This window comes from Pantherophis guttatus, chromosome 6, assembly GCF_059756535.1.
Source record: "Pantherophis guttatus breed Tessera chromosome 6, ASM5975653v1, whole genome shotgun sequence".
Taxonomy (NCBI): domain Eukaryota; kingdom Metazoa; phylum Chordata; class Lepidosauria; order Squamata; family Colubridae; genus Pantherophis; species Pantherophis guttatus.
This window is the reverse complement of record NC_142068.1, coordinates 51576950-51591715: the sequence shown is the minus strand read 5'-3', so window position 1 is coordinate 51591715 and position 14766 is coordinate 51576950. Positions and strand designations below refer to the sequence as shown.

General features: G+C 43.8%; 1 protein-coding gene across 3 annotated transcripts in view; it reads right to left on the bottom strand.

Annotated features, from left to right (window-relative positions):
- Nucleotides 1–14766, bottom strand: part of RBM20 (RNA binding motif protein 20) — an 88797-nt gene that overhangs the window by 32886 nt on the left and 41145 nt on the right. The window contains exon 2 of one of the 3 annotated variants that reach the window (XM_087872883.1): nt 201–356. The exons of the other annotated variants lie outside the window; for them this stretch is intronic. The gene's annotated coding sequence lies outside the window, so the exon portion shown is untranslated. The remainder of the gene's footprint in view (nt 1–200; nt 357–14766) is intronic. 3 annotated transcript variants of the gene reach the window in all.

Below are 14766 nucleotides of genomic sequence, written 5' to 3'. Positions count from 1 at the left end.
GAGATTTTTAAGTAGTTCATTACCTAAATGTAAATTAACTAAAATAATGAACTCATGTCTCCCAGGTTCTAGCCTGATGCCTTAACTAGTACACCAAACTAGCTCTTATATTATAAATAATACAGGAATCTATTGTAAGTGGATCATAAACTTTCTAACAGGAAGCAGCAGGTGAAGCCAGACAAAATTACATCAGATACCTGTACAATTAGCACAGGTGTCCCACAGGGCTGTGTGCTCTCTCCATTACTTTTCTCTCTATACCAACGACTTCATCACAAAGGATTCCTCTGTTAAAGTACTGAAGTTTGCAGATGATGCAACAGTGATTGGTCTCATTTGAGAAGATGACGAACCTGCATACAGATGGGAAGTTTTACAATTGGCCCCTTGGTGCAGCCGGAACACTCTTGAACTGAACACACTCAAAACTGTAGAGATGATAGTAGATTTTAGAAGAAGCCCTCCTATTCTACCATCTCTTACAATACTCAAGTTTCTAGGTTTTATAATATCTCAAGACTTAAAATGGATACCTACATACAAAATGTCATCAAAAAAGCACAATAAAAATGTTCTTCCTGCGCCAACTCAGAAAGCTCAGATTGCCAAGAAGCTGTTGATACAGTTCTACAAAGTTATTATTGAGTCTGTCATTTGCACCTTGATAACTGTCTGGTTTGGCAAAGCAACAAAACAAGGCAGACACAGGCTTCAACGGATAGTTAGGACTGCAGAAAAAATAATTGCAACCAGCCTGCCTTCCATTGAGGACCTGTATACTGCACCATAGACCCCTCACATCCTGGACATAAACTGTTTCAACTTCTTCCCTCAAGATGACGCTATAGGGCATTGCACGCCAAAAACAAACACAAGGACAGGGTTTTTTTCTCCCCATGCCATCACTGCTAAACAACTAATTCCCATAACATTGTCTTATGCCCTGGGATGTCAAACCACCAGTAGGACTGTATTACTATTATCCTTCTCCTCTGTCCTATTACCTATTTCCTTAGCTTCTTATGACTACAACTTCGTTGTTTGTATCTTATGATTTATGTTGATTGCCTATTTAGTATCCTATGACTATCACTGAATGTTGTATATTATGATTATGATTATTGTATTTTATGATTATGATCATGATTTATCATGTGTTGCTTGTATGTTCACTGAGAGCTTATGCACTGGAGACAAATTCCTTGTGTATCCAATCACACTTGGCCAATAAAGAATTCTCTTCTCTTCTATTTCAGTTCTAGAATTTACAAGAGATTAGATGACAAAATCAAAAATTGTATTTTGTAATATACAACAGCTGTAATATCTTTTTTGTCTCAAGAAAAACAATAGTGAAGATATATTTTGTGTAATACCTATATTTTCCTATAAAATTCCATTCATATTATAATTGCTTTCTGCATGCTATTTACAATATACTCCTGATTGAACAAACAAAAAACTGACACCCAAACTCCAAGCTACACTAGAAGACAGGTCACATGTTTCTGCATACCATTCTTACTATGTTAGACTCATTGAGTGTAAATAGCAAGTAATATCACTTGATATTTATAACATATGTTCAGTATTAACACCACAGCACAGAAATGATTTAAAGAATCCTAAAGAAGGAATTCCTTCTTTAGGCAACATGTAATTTCAGTACAAGATTAAATGAAATTGTAGATTTTAATAGCAAATGCTGGAGTATTAAATTTGTGCTCCGTAACTTGCCGGCAAATCATACATGCAATACAGAAGTGCTTAGTTTCAACCTTATTTCAGGATTCCTTTTTTTTCTCCAGCTTCCCAGACTGGGCTATAACCTTGAGATCAGTCTTCAATTCTAGTATTAATCAGCTTTATCCATATTTAGATTTATCAAGATTAGCCAAACTTGAAGCAGGAAACAGGAAAAAATTGAAGTTAAAAGACTTAAATATTTTCTATCTTATTAATAAACATTCATAAATGTTTCATATTAGAAATTATGCCCGCAAAGTTGCCCTTTTAGACTTTACTATAATGCAATCACAAAAAGTGAATGACTTAAATAGCTTCTTTTTTCTGGAAACACAATCTCAGCACCTTTTTTAATTTTAGAGACTTAAATCAAATATGTGATTTATTATAAATTCATTAACATTTTGGCACAGTCAGTTCCTATAATTTTGATATTTAGAAGGTGCTTAAGAACATTTTTTCAGCAAGCCTTTAACTTTAGATGAAGACTTTAACAATTATTTTCCTTATTCATTTACTTGTTTTTAACTTACTTCTGACTTACATACTTAGTAGAAGACTGAATTAAACAAGGCTTTGATAATCCAAATGACTAATCATAATGGCCACAAAAGTGTAAATTTAGTGGAGGCCCACCACTAGAGGGAGATGCCTGACTGAAACAATACTCAGTGGATTGTATAATTACCCTTCAAGAAAGAACATGCCTGTTAGATATAACTTTAACAGATTAATAGAGTTGGAAGGGACCTTATAGGTCATCTAGTCCAACCCCCCACTCAAGCAGGAGACTCTACACTATTTCTGACAAATGGCAGTTCAATCTTTTCTTGAAAGTCTCAAGTGATGAAGCTCCCACAACTTCCGAAGGCAAGCTGTTCCATTGGTTGATTGTTTTCATTGTCATAAAGTTCCTCCTCATTTCTAGGTTGAATCTCTTCTTGGTCAGTTTCCATCCATTATATTGAAATATAATAGATATTGAAATAATCCCAATCTCTACATTTTATCTTTGTGTGTGTGGATTTATGTAAAAGTCCCCTGCATCTCATTTACCTTTGCAAATTAATTAATGAAATAACAGATTTCTTACTTAATTGTCTGCAACATGTATTTTCTGATTAAAATTTATTCTCATTTTCTAGTGTATTTTCAACTATGTTATATTTGATCTTCTACTAAACGTAATAATAGAAGAAACAAGCATAAAACAAGTATCGAAGTTCAAATATCTAGGAACAACATTCACCGAAGATGGTAAAATGGGTGAAGAGATTAACATACATGCAGTAAGGCGAACCAAGTATTGGGATAGCTTACTCCCCTTTGTGATAAACACAAAGAAATATCTCATGCAAAGCATATTCATTCCCGCCCTAGGTTACCAGTGCCAAACAGGACACTTACAATAAAACATAAAAATGTAGTCACCACGGAAATGTGATGTTTGAGGAAAGCTGCTGGAGTGACCAGAAGAGATAAAATCAGAAATAAGACCGTAAGAGAAAGAATTGGCATAGAACCAATCTTAAACAACATACAGAAACAACAAATAAAGTGGTTTGCTTACCTAGAGAGGATGTTATGGGATTCCATACTGTACAAGGTATGTACAAAAAAAGGAGAAGGTCAAAGATCACAAGGCAGACCCAGAAGAAGATGGAGAGGCAACATCAAAGACACACTACTACAGCATAGATTAACAATGGTTGAGGCCAACAGAAGAGCAAGAACCAGAACTTTGTATCCTCTTCAATACCCAAAATCCAAAGATGAAGTAAAAAAGACTATTTCAGAAGCAATAGTAAATCAAATTTTAGCTTACTCAAAGTAGATGAAGTTTTTATTGAGATAGAAAGAACTTTATATACTAGTACTAAATATTTTATATCTATATATGATTTAAATCTGAAAACAATTATTTTTATGTGCTTCCAGAGCATTTTAGTGTATACTGCCCAGTTCAAGGAAAATAAGTTAATAAGTTATGATTCATATTTTTAATTAAAAGATTAAATTCCTTCTCTTGATGCACAAAGAAAGCCATTTACAACAACAACAACAAAATCCTGCATACCAGCAGGAAAAAAAGAACAGAAAAATTTGCCTGATATAAAGGAATGTTTTGTCTATCACATGCCAATGCTAATTACTGCAGTTACTGTAACACCAGGAAAGAACTATAAACATTGTTTTCTAAAATAAATCAGGGTTCATTTTCAGAGTTTCAATTCCCTATTATTACACAGAATGTTCAAAACACTCATTAGCTACTTATCAAATAAGTATAATTGCATTCCAAGAATTTCTCATTAGCAGCAGTTAGGAGAAACAGATCTACACAAGTACCATAAGCTCAAGACTTTTCAGAATCTGTATTTCATGTCTGGTTTAAAAATATAAGCCAATCTATGCACACTTAGTATTTGTAGAGCCTTGTTTTTATGCGGATGAATAGTTTTGATGTCATAAAATCTCAAGTTTTTGAGCCGCAAACGGGCAGGGGCAGCAATCTCCGCCACCTAGAACAGCTGATCAATGCCACACCAATCCCCCTGCCCCCCAGCACAGACATTTCCACCCACTTTGGGAGGGGGAAGTGTGTTTTATAGTCCAAAAAACACAATATTTAAAAGCAGCAAAAACTGAAATAACAGGTCTCTCAGTAAGACTCAAAAGTAGCACAAAAACATAGTAATTAAAAGGCACAACATAGAACTACTGGGACCAAAAAACGTAAGAGAGACCTGCCCAGTATCAAAAAGATATTATCAGAAATATCAAAAAGATAATAAAGGAAGATTCAGGCAATTCTCTTGGAAGAAAGCATTCTTAAGCAAATGAAATACTAATGAAAAAAACTGTTTCTATCTTGCCACTCACTATATTCAGCATGAAAAGTCAAGAAGAAAAAATCTTCAGTGCTCAAGTAGAATAAATGGGGAGACGCAGCACCCCAAATTATGAAGGCTCATGGCTCAGAGTAATTGTAATGACAGTAACTCTCAGACTAAAGTATCCCACAGTCACAATCCAGGAGAAGAGCATATTGAAACATAAGGAAGGCTTCTTACTGCCTAATCTCCAGGCAAACTAAATAGCAGAATAATGACCTTTTCCTATAATTGTAAATAGCACTAATCAATAGCAAATTTACTTTTAAATCAGGGTTTCTAAAATTGGGGGTATATTTTATTTTACCACATTAAATAACAAATTCAGTTGTATAATTTGTACTTCAACAGGAAGTGAGATAGCATCTTCTCTATTGGGTACTTAACAGGGACATCTCCTAGACCTAGGATATTGATGTACAAGCTTGTTCATGTTATGATTAATCTTGCACAGAGGCCAAGCATCTTGAATTATGTATGCAAAAAGACACTTGCTAAAGATACATCCAAAAGCATCAATCTGAAGTTAAAGGCTTAGATCAAAGAGTCCAAGTGGAAGTAACCATTGAATGGGGCTTTCCAGTCTTCTAACAACAATCAACTCACTTTCAACACTGCTTTTGTAGGCAGTGTTGGAATAGTGTTGGGTTTGGTTTGGTAGTACTAGTCTAGTTTGTTACCCTGTGAAAGTGCAAACACCATTCCTCCCATACAATGCAACTCTAAACTCAAGTCAAAGTGAATTGATTCAATATTAATTTAAGCCTGTACATTTAATTTTAACATTTATTTATTTATTTATTTGATTTGATTTGATTTGTATACTGCCCTTCTCCAGCAGGACTCAGGGCGGTGAACAGCCGAGATAAAACAGAGCATACAAAATTTAAAAAACAGTTTAAAAGGTAATTAAATAATTTCGGCCCACAATTTAAAAGAACCCAATTAAAACCAATTTTAAATTAAAACCGAAACGAATGGGATCAAGCCAGCCCGGCTAGGTGAAATAAATGAGTTTTCAGGGCCCGACGAAAAGTCCGGAGGTCTGGTATCGTGCGTATCTCTAGGGGGAGGTCGTTCCAGAGAGCGGGTGCCACCACAGAGAAGGCTCTCCCCCTGGGGGTCACCAGCCGACATTGTCTGGCGGACAGCACCCTGAGGAGGCCCTCTCTGTGCAAGTGTACTGGCCGGTGGGAGGCTATTTGTGGCAGAAGGCGGTCTCGTAAATACCCCGGCCCTAAGCCATGGAGCGCTTTAAAGGTGGTCACCAACACCTTGAAGGGCACCCGGAAGACCACCAGGAGCCAATGCAGCTCGTGCAGGAAAGATGTCACATGGGAGCGCCCCATTGCTCCCATAATCCCCCGCGCGGCCGCATTCTGGACCAGCTGGGGCCTCCGGGTGCACCCCAAGGGGAGCCCCATGTAGAGAGCATTGCAGTAGTCCAGGTGGGAAGTGACGAGTGCCTGAGTGACCGTGCATAAGGAGTCCCGATCCAGAAAGGGACGCAACTGGCATATCAGGCGGACCTGATAAAAAGTCCCCCTGGCCACGGCCATCATATGCTCTTCTAAAGATAGCTGTGCATCCAGGAGGACGCCCAAGTTGTGAGCCCTCTACGTGGGGGCTAGTGATTTGCCCCCAATACCAGCGATGGCACCAGCTGGCTATATCGGGATGCCGGAAGCCACAGCCACTCGGTCTTGGAAGGGTTGAGTCGGAGCCTGTTTCTCCCCATCCAGGCCCACACGGCCTCCAGGCACCGGGACATCACTTCAAGGGCATCGTTGGGGTGGCCTGGGGTGGAGATGTACAGCTGGGTGTCATCAGCGTACTGATGGAACTCCATCCCAAAGCCACGGATGATCTCACCCAGCGGCTTCACATAAATGTTGAACAGGAGGGGCGAGAGGACCGACCCTTGCGGTATCCCACAAACAAGGCACCTTGGGGTCGACCGCTGCCCCCATCAACACAGATTACGACCGGTTAGAGAGGTAGGAGGAAAACCACCACAAAACGGTGCCCCCCACCCCCAACCCCTCCAATCGGCGCAACATGATACCATGGTTGATGGTATCAAAAGCTGCTGAGAGATCTAATAGGACCAGGATAGAGGAGCAACCCCTATCCCGAGCCCTCCAGAGATCATCCACCAATGCCGTTTCCGTGCTGTGCCCAGGCCTGAAGCTGAACTGGAGCAGATCTAGATAGACAGCTTCATCCAGGTACTGTGGCAGCTGCCGCGCCACCACACTCTCAACAACCTTCGCAATAAAACGAAGGTTGGAGACTGGACGATAGTTAGCCAAAACAACCGGATCCAGAGAGGGCTTCTTGAGGAGGGGCCTCACTACTGCTTCTTTCAAGGCAGCCAGCAGGACACCCTCACTCAAAGAAGCATTAATAATCCTCTGGAGCCAGCCTCATCTAACCTCCCGGGAAGCCAGCACCAACCAGGAGGGACACGGGTCCAATAAACATGTGGTCGTGTTCAGCCGTCCCAGAATACTGTCCATGTCCTCGGAAGCCACAGGATCAAACTCCTCCCAGATAACACTCTCAAGACCTGCCTCAATCATCCCATCCGGACTTACCCAGTCAGAGGCCAGACCTTCCCGAATCTGAGCGATTTTATCATACAGATACTGTACAAAATCCTCAGCTCGACCCTGCAAGGGGTCATCCCGCGCTCCCAGATGGAGGACGGACTGGGTCACCCTAAACAGGACGGCTAGGCGATTATCTGATGACGCAATAAGAGCGGAAAAATAGCTAGATTTTGCCGCTTTTATCGCCACTAGGTAGGTCTTAATGTGAGACCTCACCAGTGTTCGGTCAGATTCGGATCGGCTGGTCCTCCAACTGCTCTCCAGGCGTCTTTTCCGGTGCTTCATCTCCCTCAGCTCCTCGGAGACCCAAGGAACTAGGTGAGTTCAGTGCCGGGTCAGAGGCCACAAAGGCACGACACGGTCCAAGGCCCCGGCAGCCGCACTGTCCCAGGCAGCCACCAAGTCCTCAGCCGAGTCATGAGCCAGAGTCTCAGGAATTGGCCCAAGCTCCATCTGGAACCTATCAGGATCCATCAGGTCGGTTCCGCCTCCCTGCGGCGGGGTGTAGCGGTTAGAAAGTCTAGTCGAAGGAGTGAGTGGTCAGATCATGACAAGGGTTCGACATGAGCTGTAATGGCTTGAAGCATTACTTACTGGAAACACATAGTGAAATCCTCAGCCTTATATAAATCTACAGATATTTTAAGGATGTTAGTGGCCTTTTTTTGTAAGTAATTTCATTTTGATAAAAATTTTTAGTATGAAATACTGAAATTGATACAACGGTTGAGAAGATATAATCTTCAATATAAGAAATGTTTTGGACACAAACATATTTTTTTAATTTTTTTAAAATTTGATTTATATGCCGCCCTTCTCCGGAGACTCAGGGCGGCTTACAATGTGCTCAGCAATAGCCTTCATCCTTTTGTATATTTATACAAAGTCACCTTATTGCCCCCACAACTGGGTCCTCAATTTACCTACCTTAGAAAGGATGGAAGGCTGAGTCAACCTTGAGCCTTGGCGAGATTCGAACCTGCAGTAATTGCAGGCAGCTGATCTTAATAACCAGTTTAATAACAGGGTGCCTTTGACCACTGTACTACCAAGGCTCATGATATTTCATGATATTTTAAGTTTTAGATAATAAACACCAATTAGACTTAAAATGTTAATTCATTAATTGTTGGTACAATGCACACCAATTACAAGAACTAAGAAAAATATAGGAATGCTACAAAACGGATGTTGTTTTACCTGAATGTCCCTTCTGGGCGCGCTGCTGGAGAATCCAAAGCGTAGACTATTCATAGTCTAGCACCCAGAGACTGAATGTATGTTCCTTTAAATTTCCTGGTCACACCTCCTGTGCTCAGCTGAGGTTCAGTTTTGTTCACGAAGGCAGAATGATGAGCTCACATAAGAAGTCGAAATTCGAGCCATCTGGGCCTAAAAAACAGAAGCTTGACAGGGTGGGTTGGATTCTCCAGCAGCGCGCCCAGAAAGGACATTCAGATAAGACAACGCCCGTTCTCCAGCGCGCTGCTTGGAGAATCCAAAGCATGGGATATACCCAAGCTAGTCCAAAGTAGGGAAGGCAGCTGACTGGTCCCGGGTGGCCACCAATGAGCGAACTGTTTGCAATACACGCGTCCAAAGGTCTATTCAGCCGAAGCAAAGGAGTGACCTTATAATGGTGGATAAATGGAGTTAATGTAGTCCATGTGGCTGCTCTGCGTATCTCAGTAACAGAAGCTTGGGTGGCCCAAGCCGCGGTGGCAGAAGCGCTTCTCGTTGAGTGGGCCAAAATCCGCCACAGTAGAGGCTTGTTCCTGAGTGCATATGCTTTACAGATAACACGCCTTTAGCCATCATCCGATTGTGGAAGAAGAAACTTTCTTGCCCAATGAAGCTGGAAGGAAAGAAACAAAGAGGGCCTCTGATCTTCGAAAAGACATAGTCCATTTAATGTACCTTTGGAGGCCCTCCTAACGTCCAAGGTATGCCATTGATCTTCCAAGTGATGCCTCGGGTTCGGGCAGAAATCCAGAAGGACAAGCTTCTGGGCGCGATGATATAAGGAGTTTACCTTGGGCAGAAAGGAGGGGTCCATCCGCAGGACAACTCTATTTGAATGGAAGACACAAATATCTTCTCTCACAGACAGGGCAGTGAGCTCTGAAATCCGACGTGCAGAAGTTATCGCCACCAAGAAGTCGACTTTGAGTCAGAAGACGAAGGCTGATAGAAGCCAATGGTTCGAAGGGGGATGACGTAAGAACTTGAAGAACCAGAGAAAGATCCCATGTAGGATAGCGGTGAACAACAGGAGGCCGGATGTTAGTAGCCCCTTTCAAGAAGTTCCGAATCCTCGAGTTGTGTGACAGAGAACGCTCGTCACCACTTGATAGGACCATGTGTAAGGCCGCCACTTGCCTGCGAAGAGTGTTCAGGGCAAGAGTCTTGTCGAACCCTGCCTATAAAAATTCAAGAATGTCAGACACCGATGCTGTAGTCAGATCGGTGTACTTTTTGGCACACCAGGAGCAGAATGACCTCCAGGTGGCATTGTAGATCCTGATCATAGATGCACGTCTAGAATCCTGAATAGTGTAGATCACCCGTCCCAAGAGATTGTCCTTCTTTAGGAGAATCCTCTCAAGTGCCAGACGGTCAACTGGAGCCACTGAGGTATGAGTGTACTGGAGCCACTCCAGTATGACCCCCTGGCTGAGACAGATCCTGTCCCCAGGAATCCTCCAGGGACAGGCAACAGACAGGCTCATTAGGTCCACGTACCAAAACCTGCGAGGCTAGTGCAGGATGACTAGCAGGACCTCCGCCTTCTCCGCAAGCATCTTTCAAATTACTCTTAGTATGAGCGGAAGGGGTGGAAAGGCATAGAGTAGGCCCGGAGACCAAGTATTGCTGAGCACATTGTAAGCCGCCCTGAGTCTTCAGAGAAGGGCGGCATATAAATCAAATTTAAAAAAAAAAAAGTACAGCGGAGAGCATCGCACCGGACACGGGAACTGAGCGAAGAAGCATGGCAGTTGAGTGTTGTTCGGGTAAGCAAACAGATCAAGGACCGGACAACCTGGCCTGACACCTCATGGAAGAGGGAAGGATGTAGACGCCACTCCACGTGATCTATCTGTGTTCTGCTCAACCAATCTGCTTGGAGATTGGTGGACCCGGAGATGTGCTCCGCCATCAGAGATAATGTGTGCTTCTCCGCCCAGGTAAGCAGTTTGGTCGACTCCTCCATGAATGGCACAGAGCGAGTGCCACCTTTGCGGTTCACGGGTGCCTTTGCGGTCACGTTATCCGTGAGGATCAGGACATGTTGGCCTGTTAGGAGGAGTGAAAGTGCCGAAGGGCAAGCCGGACTGCCCATAGCTGCAGCCAGTTGATGTCATTGAGTAACTCCGCCAGAGACCATCGACCCTGGGCAACCTGGGAATGAAGATGGGTGCCCCACTGAGCAGGCTCGCATCTGTTGTGAGGGTCATGCATTGAGGTTCTTGAAACAGACACCTGTTGTGCATGGCCCTCGAGTTCCACCAGCGAAGGGACAGATGTCGCTGTGAGTTGAACCCGTGCCCTGGAATTGCTGCGGCAGGTTCTCTGGTACAGTAACAGGTACCACTGTAGCAGCCTGGAATGAAATCTTGCCCAAGGGATGATAGCGATGCATGAGATCATTTTCCCAAGTAATATCGACAGGAGGATCAGCGGTGCAGACTGGAGTGAAAGAACTTGAAGCACCAAGGAGTGGATGCTAAGGCGGCGGTCCCTAGACAGAAAAACCTTGCTTTGCACAGAGTCTATCACTGCACCCAGATGGACGATGCAAGTGGTTGGATGAAGCTGGCTTTTCTCCAGGTTCAGGGAAAATCCGTGTAACTGTAAGGATTGATGCACAGCATTGAGATCCTGCAAGGCTTGATTGGCAGAGGGCGACAGAATCAGAATGTTGTCCAAGTAACAGAGCAGTCTGATGGGTATCTGCCTGAGAGAGGCTGTCACTGTTGCTAGTATTTACATGAAGGACCTGGGGGCCAATGACAGGCCAAATGGCATGGCCCGATACTGAAAATGCCGATTGGCGTATGTGAAACGGAGGAACCTTTGATGTGACGTCCGGATGAGAATGTGTAGGTAGGCCTCCTTGAGGTCTATTGATGTCATCAGATCCCCTGGATGGATACACCCAAGATCAACCTGAGGGATTGCATCTTGAATTGGTGTTACAAAATAAACTTGTTCAATTCTTTGAGATCCAGGATCCCTCTCCAGCCCCTGGGCACCAGGAAAAAGATGGAATACAGGTTCAAAGTCACCGCTACGCGCAGTCGCCACGCAGCGCTATTTATCTCTATTCCACAAGCCATCATCTGGTACACTCACCATCAACTTCTCCCCCCACAGCAGTTTCATATTTCCCGCAATGTCTGTGCTGCCGATGATGTCATCAAATGGCGCCATACAGAGAGCCAGAAACCTTGCTGATGGTGTTAACAGTCGCTGGCTGCCGTTCGATGTCTTGCAAAAGGCTGGTCGCCACCCGGATCTCTCTCCCACACATCTCAGGCATCCAGGTGGAAGTCTCCGACAGCCTCGGGTTCCCCAGCCCTCCCAGGTATGGCAAGGCCCGGCGAGGCCTCAACAATAAACTCCTGTTCTGCCCTTGGAACAGTGAACAGTCCATCATGTGGACGAGAAGTATCAGAAGAGTCAGGTTGGCCATCAGAGGGAGCCAAATTAGTTGTAACTTTGGCCTTGTGCAATAAGGACTTAAAGAGGGACGGACGGAAAAGCCTGGTACGTGTGGTCTGTCCGGTAAGAGGCCCTCATCCTCTGAAAATTCTGACTCCCTGTGATCGTCATCGTCCCATAGTGAATCCTCACTATGGACGGAATCCTGATGACAGGCATAGTCTGGATGGTGGTCCACATGCATCGGGGCCTGCAAGTGAGAAGCTGGCTGTGAACCAGCAAAGTGAGCTGTAGGAAGAGATCCCGCTGCTATAAATCTGGAGATCATCTTCATAACTATAGACTGGACATTGAAGGGCAGACTCGATTGAACCCCTTCCCCCGCGCGAAGACCTGCAACGGTGGGGATAAATGTGGCCTCCGGAGTGGCTTGGCTAGCAGGCTGTTGTGTGGGAGGAGCCGCTCCTGGACAAAAAGGCACATCTGCAGGAACCACAGGAACGCCCTCGGCAATAGCTGGCTTTGTTACTGCTACACCAGAATCATGGCCCTGAGGGACATTCGGTAAGGTGCAAGTCCCAGTGATGGATCCCAGGACCACTGCACCGAATGCTGCCGACCGCTGATGACCGGAGGACTGGGTCTTTTGTTGAGCCAATTTGAATTGCCTTTCCAAGGCTCTATGCCTCCACTGCTCAGCCTTGTCATTGGCAGACAACGGCCTAGAGGCCCGTAAGGAAGATGACGCAGGCATGGACAAGGTGTGCATAGTGCGTTTTTTGGAACCTCTGGATTTCTGCTTAGCAGGTGGAATGACTGTGGAGGGGCTGTCAGATTGTTCCAGGTCCAATGATAACTCTAGGTCAGCCATGCTATGAAATCGAGTGAATTTAGGAAGGCAGGAAAGTTAATCCCAGGCCTGTAGACGTTGGTGATAAGAGAAAAACAATAATGTCTCTTATATTTACTATAATTAATTTTTTATTTTTGAGCAGGGAGTGCCCCTAGGCGGTGTATAACGTCCCTTCCAATGCAAGTTGCCAGCAGTAAATTCCAGACTCTACATCAGGTCTGCAGCCAGCAATACATAAACTCTAATCATCAGCAGGAGTAGAAACAGCCAAAGGTAAGGTGTCAGCTGACCAGGCGCTGGAATAAAACATTACCCTTGAGCGCCACTTCACTAGTGCCCCCAAGGTGTTGACAAGCAAAATGGTATCAAGTCCAAGCATCTTGACTACGCGGCTCGAAATTTATTTAGAGGAAAGACACATTCCCCAGTGCCTCTGCAGCTGGCCAGTTAGATTGCAAAATGGCGCGAGGTGGGAAACCGCTCCTCAGCGCCTCCGCGGCCAGCCAGCCAGTTTTCAAAATGGTGCGAGGTGGGAAACCATTCCTCAGCGCCTAGTCCTTCAGCCAGTGATCCGAAAATGGTGCAAGATTGGGAGAGCGATCTCTAGCACCTCTGCGGTCAAGCCAATTGTGTGAGCAGATAAACAATGCTCCCAGCGCAGCAAAGCCAGAAATAAGCACAGAGTATGCCCTGTCAGTTGGCAGTTACTCTGGAGCCACCCCAGTGAGAGAGGAGCTAAATGGTAGTGGCGGTTGTGCCAGCAAGCCGGGGAACCAAGGCACGCACCAGCGACAATACAGAGGAGACAGAGATGGTCCCGAGGGGACAGAGCTCCGAATGTGCGGCTGCCTCAAACAATCTCAGGCCGGGGGAGTTAGCCTGGAGACCCAGGGCGACTCATCACCGCCGGCAGCAGAAAAGGAAACAATCAGTCCAGAGATGCAGATAAAAGGAATCCAATTTCAGGGCAAGAAACACTTCTGCAACTCTCGTAATGAAAGCTTCTCAATATGTGTATTGAAGAATCCAAAGCGTGGAAAAAAAGTCTATTTGCTAGAGCAAGCCAAAGAAACAATCTCTTCAGCTCTACTGAGTGAATAAAAATTGAACCTCAGCCGAGCACAGGAGGCGCGACCAGGAAATTTAAAGGAACATACATTCAGTCTCTGGCTAATAGACTATGAATAACCCACACTTTGGATTCTCCAAGCAACGCGCTGGAGAACTAGTATGACCATCCAATTAAATACTTTTTTGATTTACAGACACTTATCGGACAACTTGACCTTTATATTTAGGCTCAAGCCTACGATATGAGCTAGTATGTGAACATTTCTATTTATAGTAATAACAAATCATTATACATTGGGTACCAAGTCTGGAAGATCAGTTAACAGGTGCACTAAGAGATATATTAACATTCTGAGTGTATGGTTTGCCTCATCAGAAGGCATTGGTAGTCATGGTGAAAAGCTCCCTAGATAGTTGAATCCCAATATTAAGAGAAAAAATTGTTCTCAATTTATGTTTTTTTATATAAATGGTTATATTAAAAGTGCTATCCCACCATTACTAAAGGAACAGACACAGTAACTGAAATAATGTAGACAGTATAGAGTGGGGCTGAATTTAAATATGTATCCAACCCAATTCAGCCTTAACAGATTATGACGACTCTTTCCCTTTAAAAGATTTATGATTTTCTGGTAAGTTTATACTATCTTTGATTTATTATAACACATATAAATAAATCACCAGCTCAGGAAAGTAAGGTAGGCTGAATGAAAGTCAGCGGCCATGAAGTTTCCATGGCTGAAGACAGATCTAACCTGGAATCTCCCCACTGTTCATCACTTTAATTACAATATCACACTGGATGCTTCTTAAAACAACGGTGTCCACAAAGGAATACAATACTTGAAGCATTCTCGGTAATTGTTAGAAATAGAATGGAATTATTGTTGCTTGAGTTTTGGAAATTACTGTAAACTTTTAT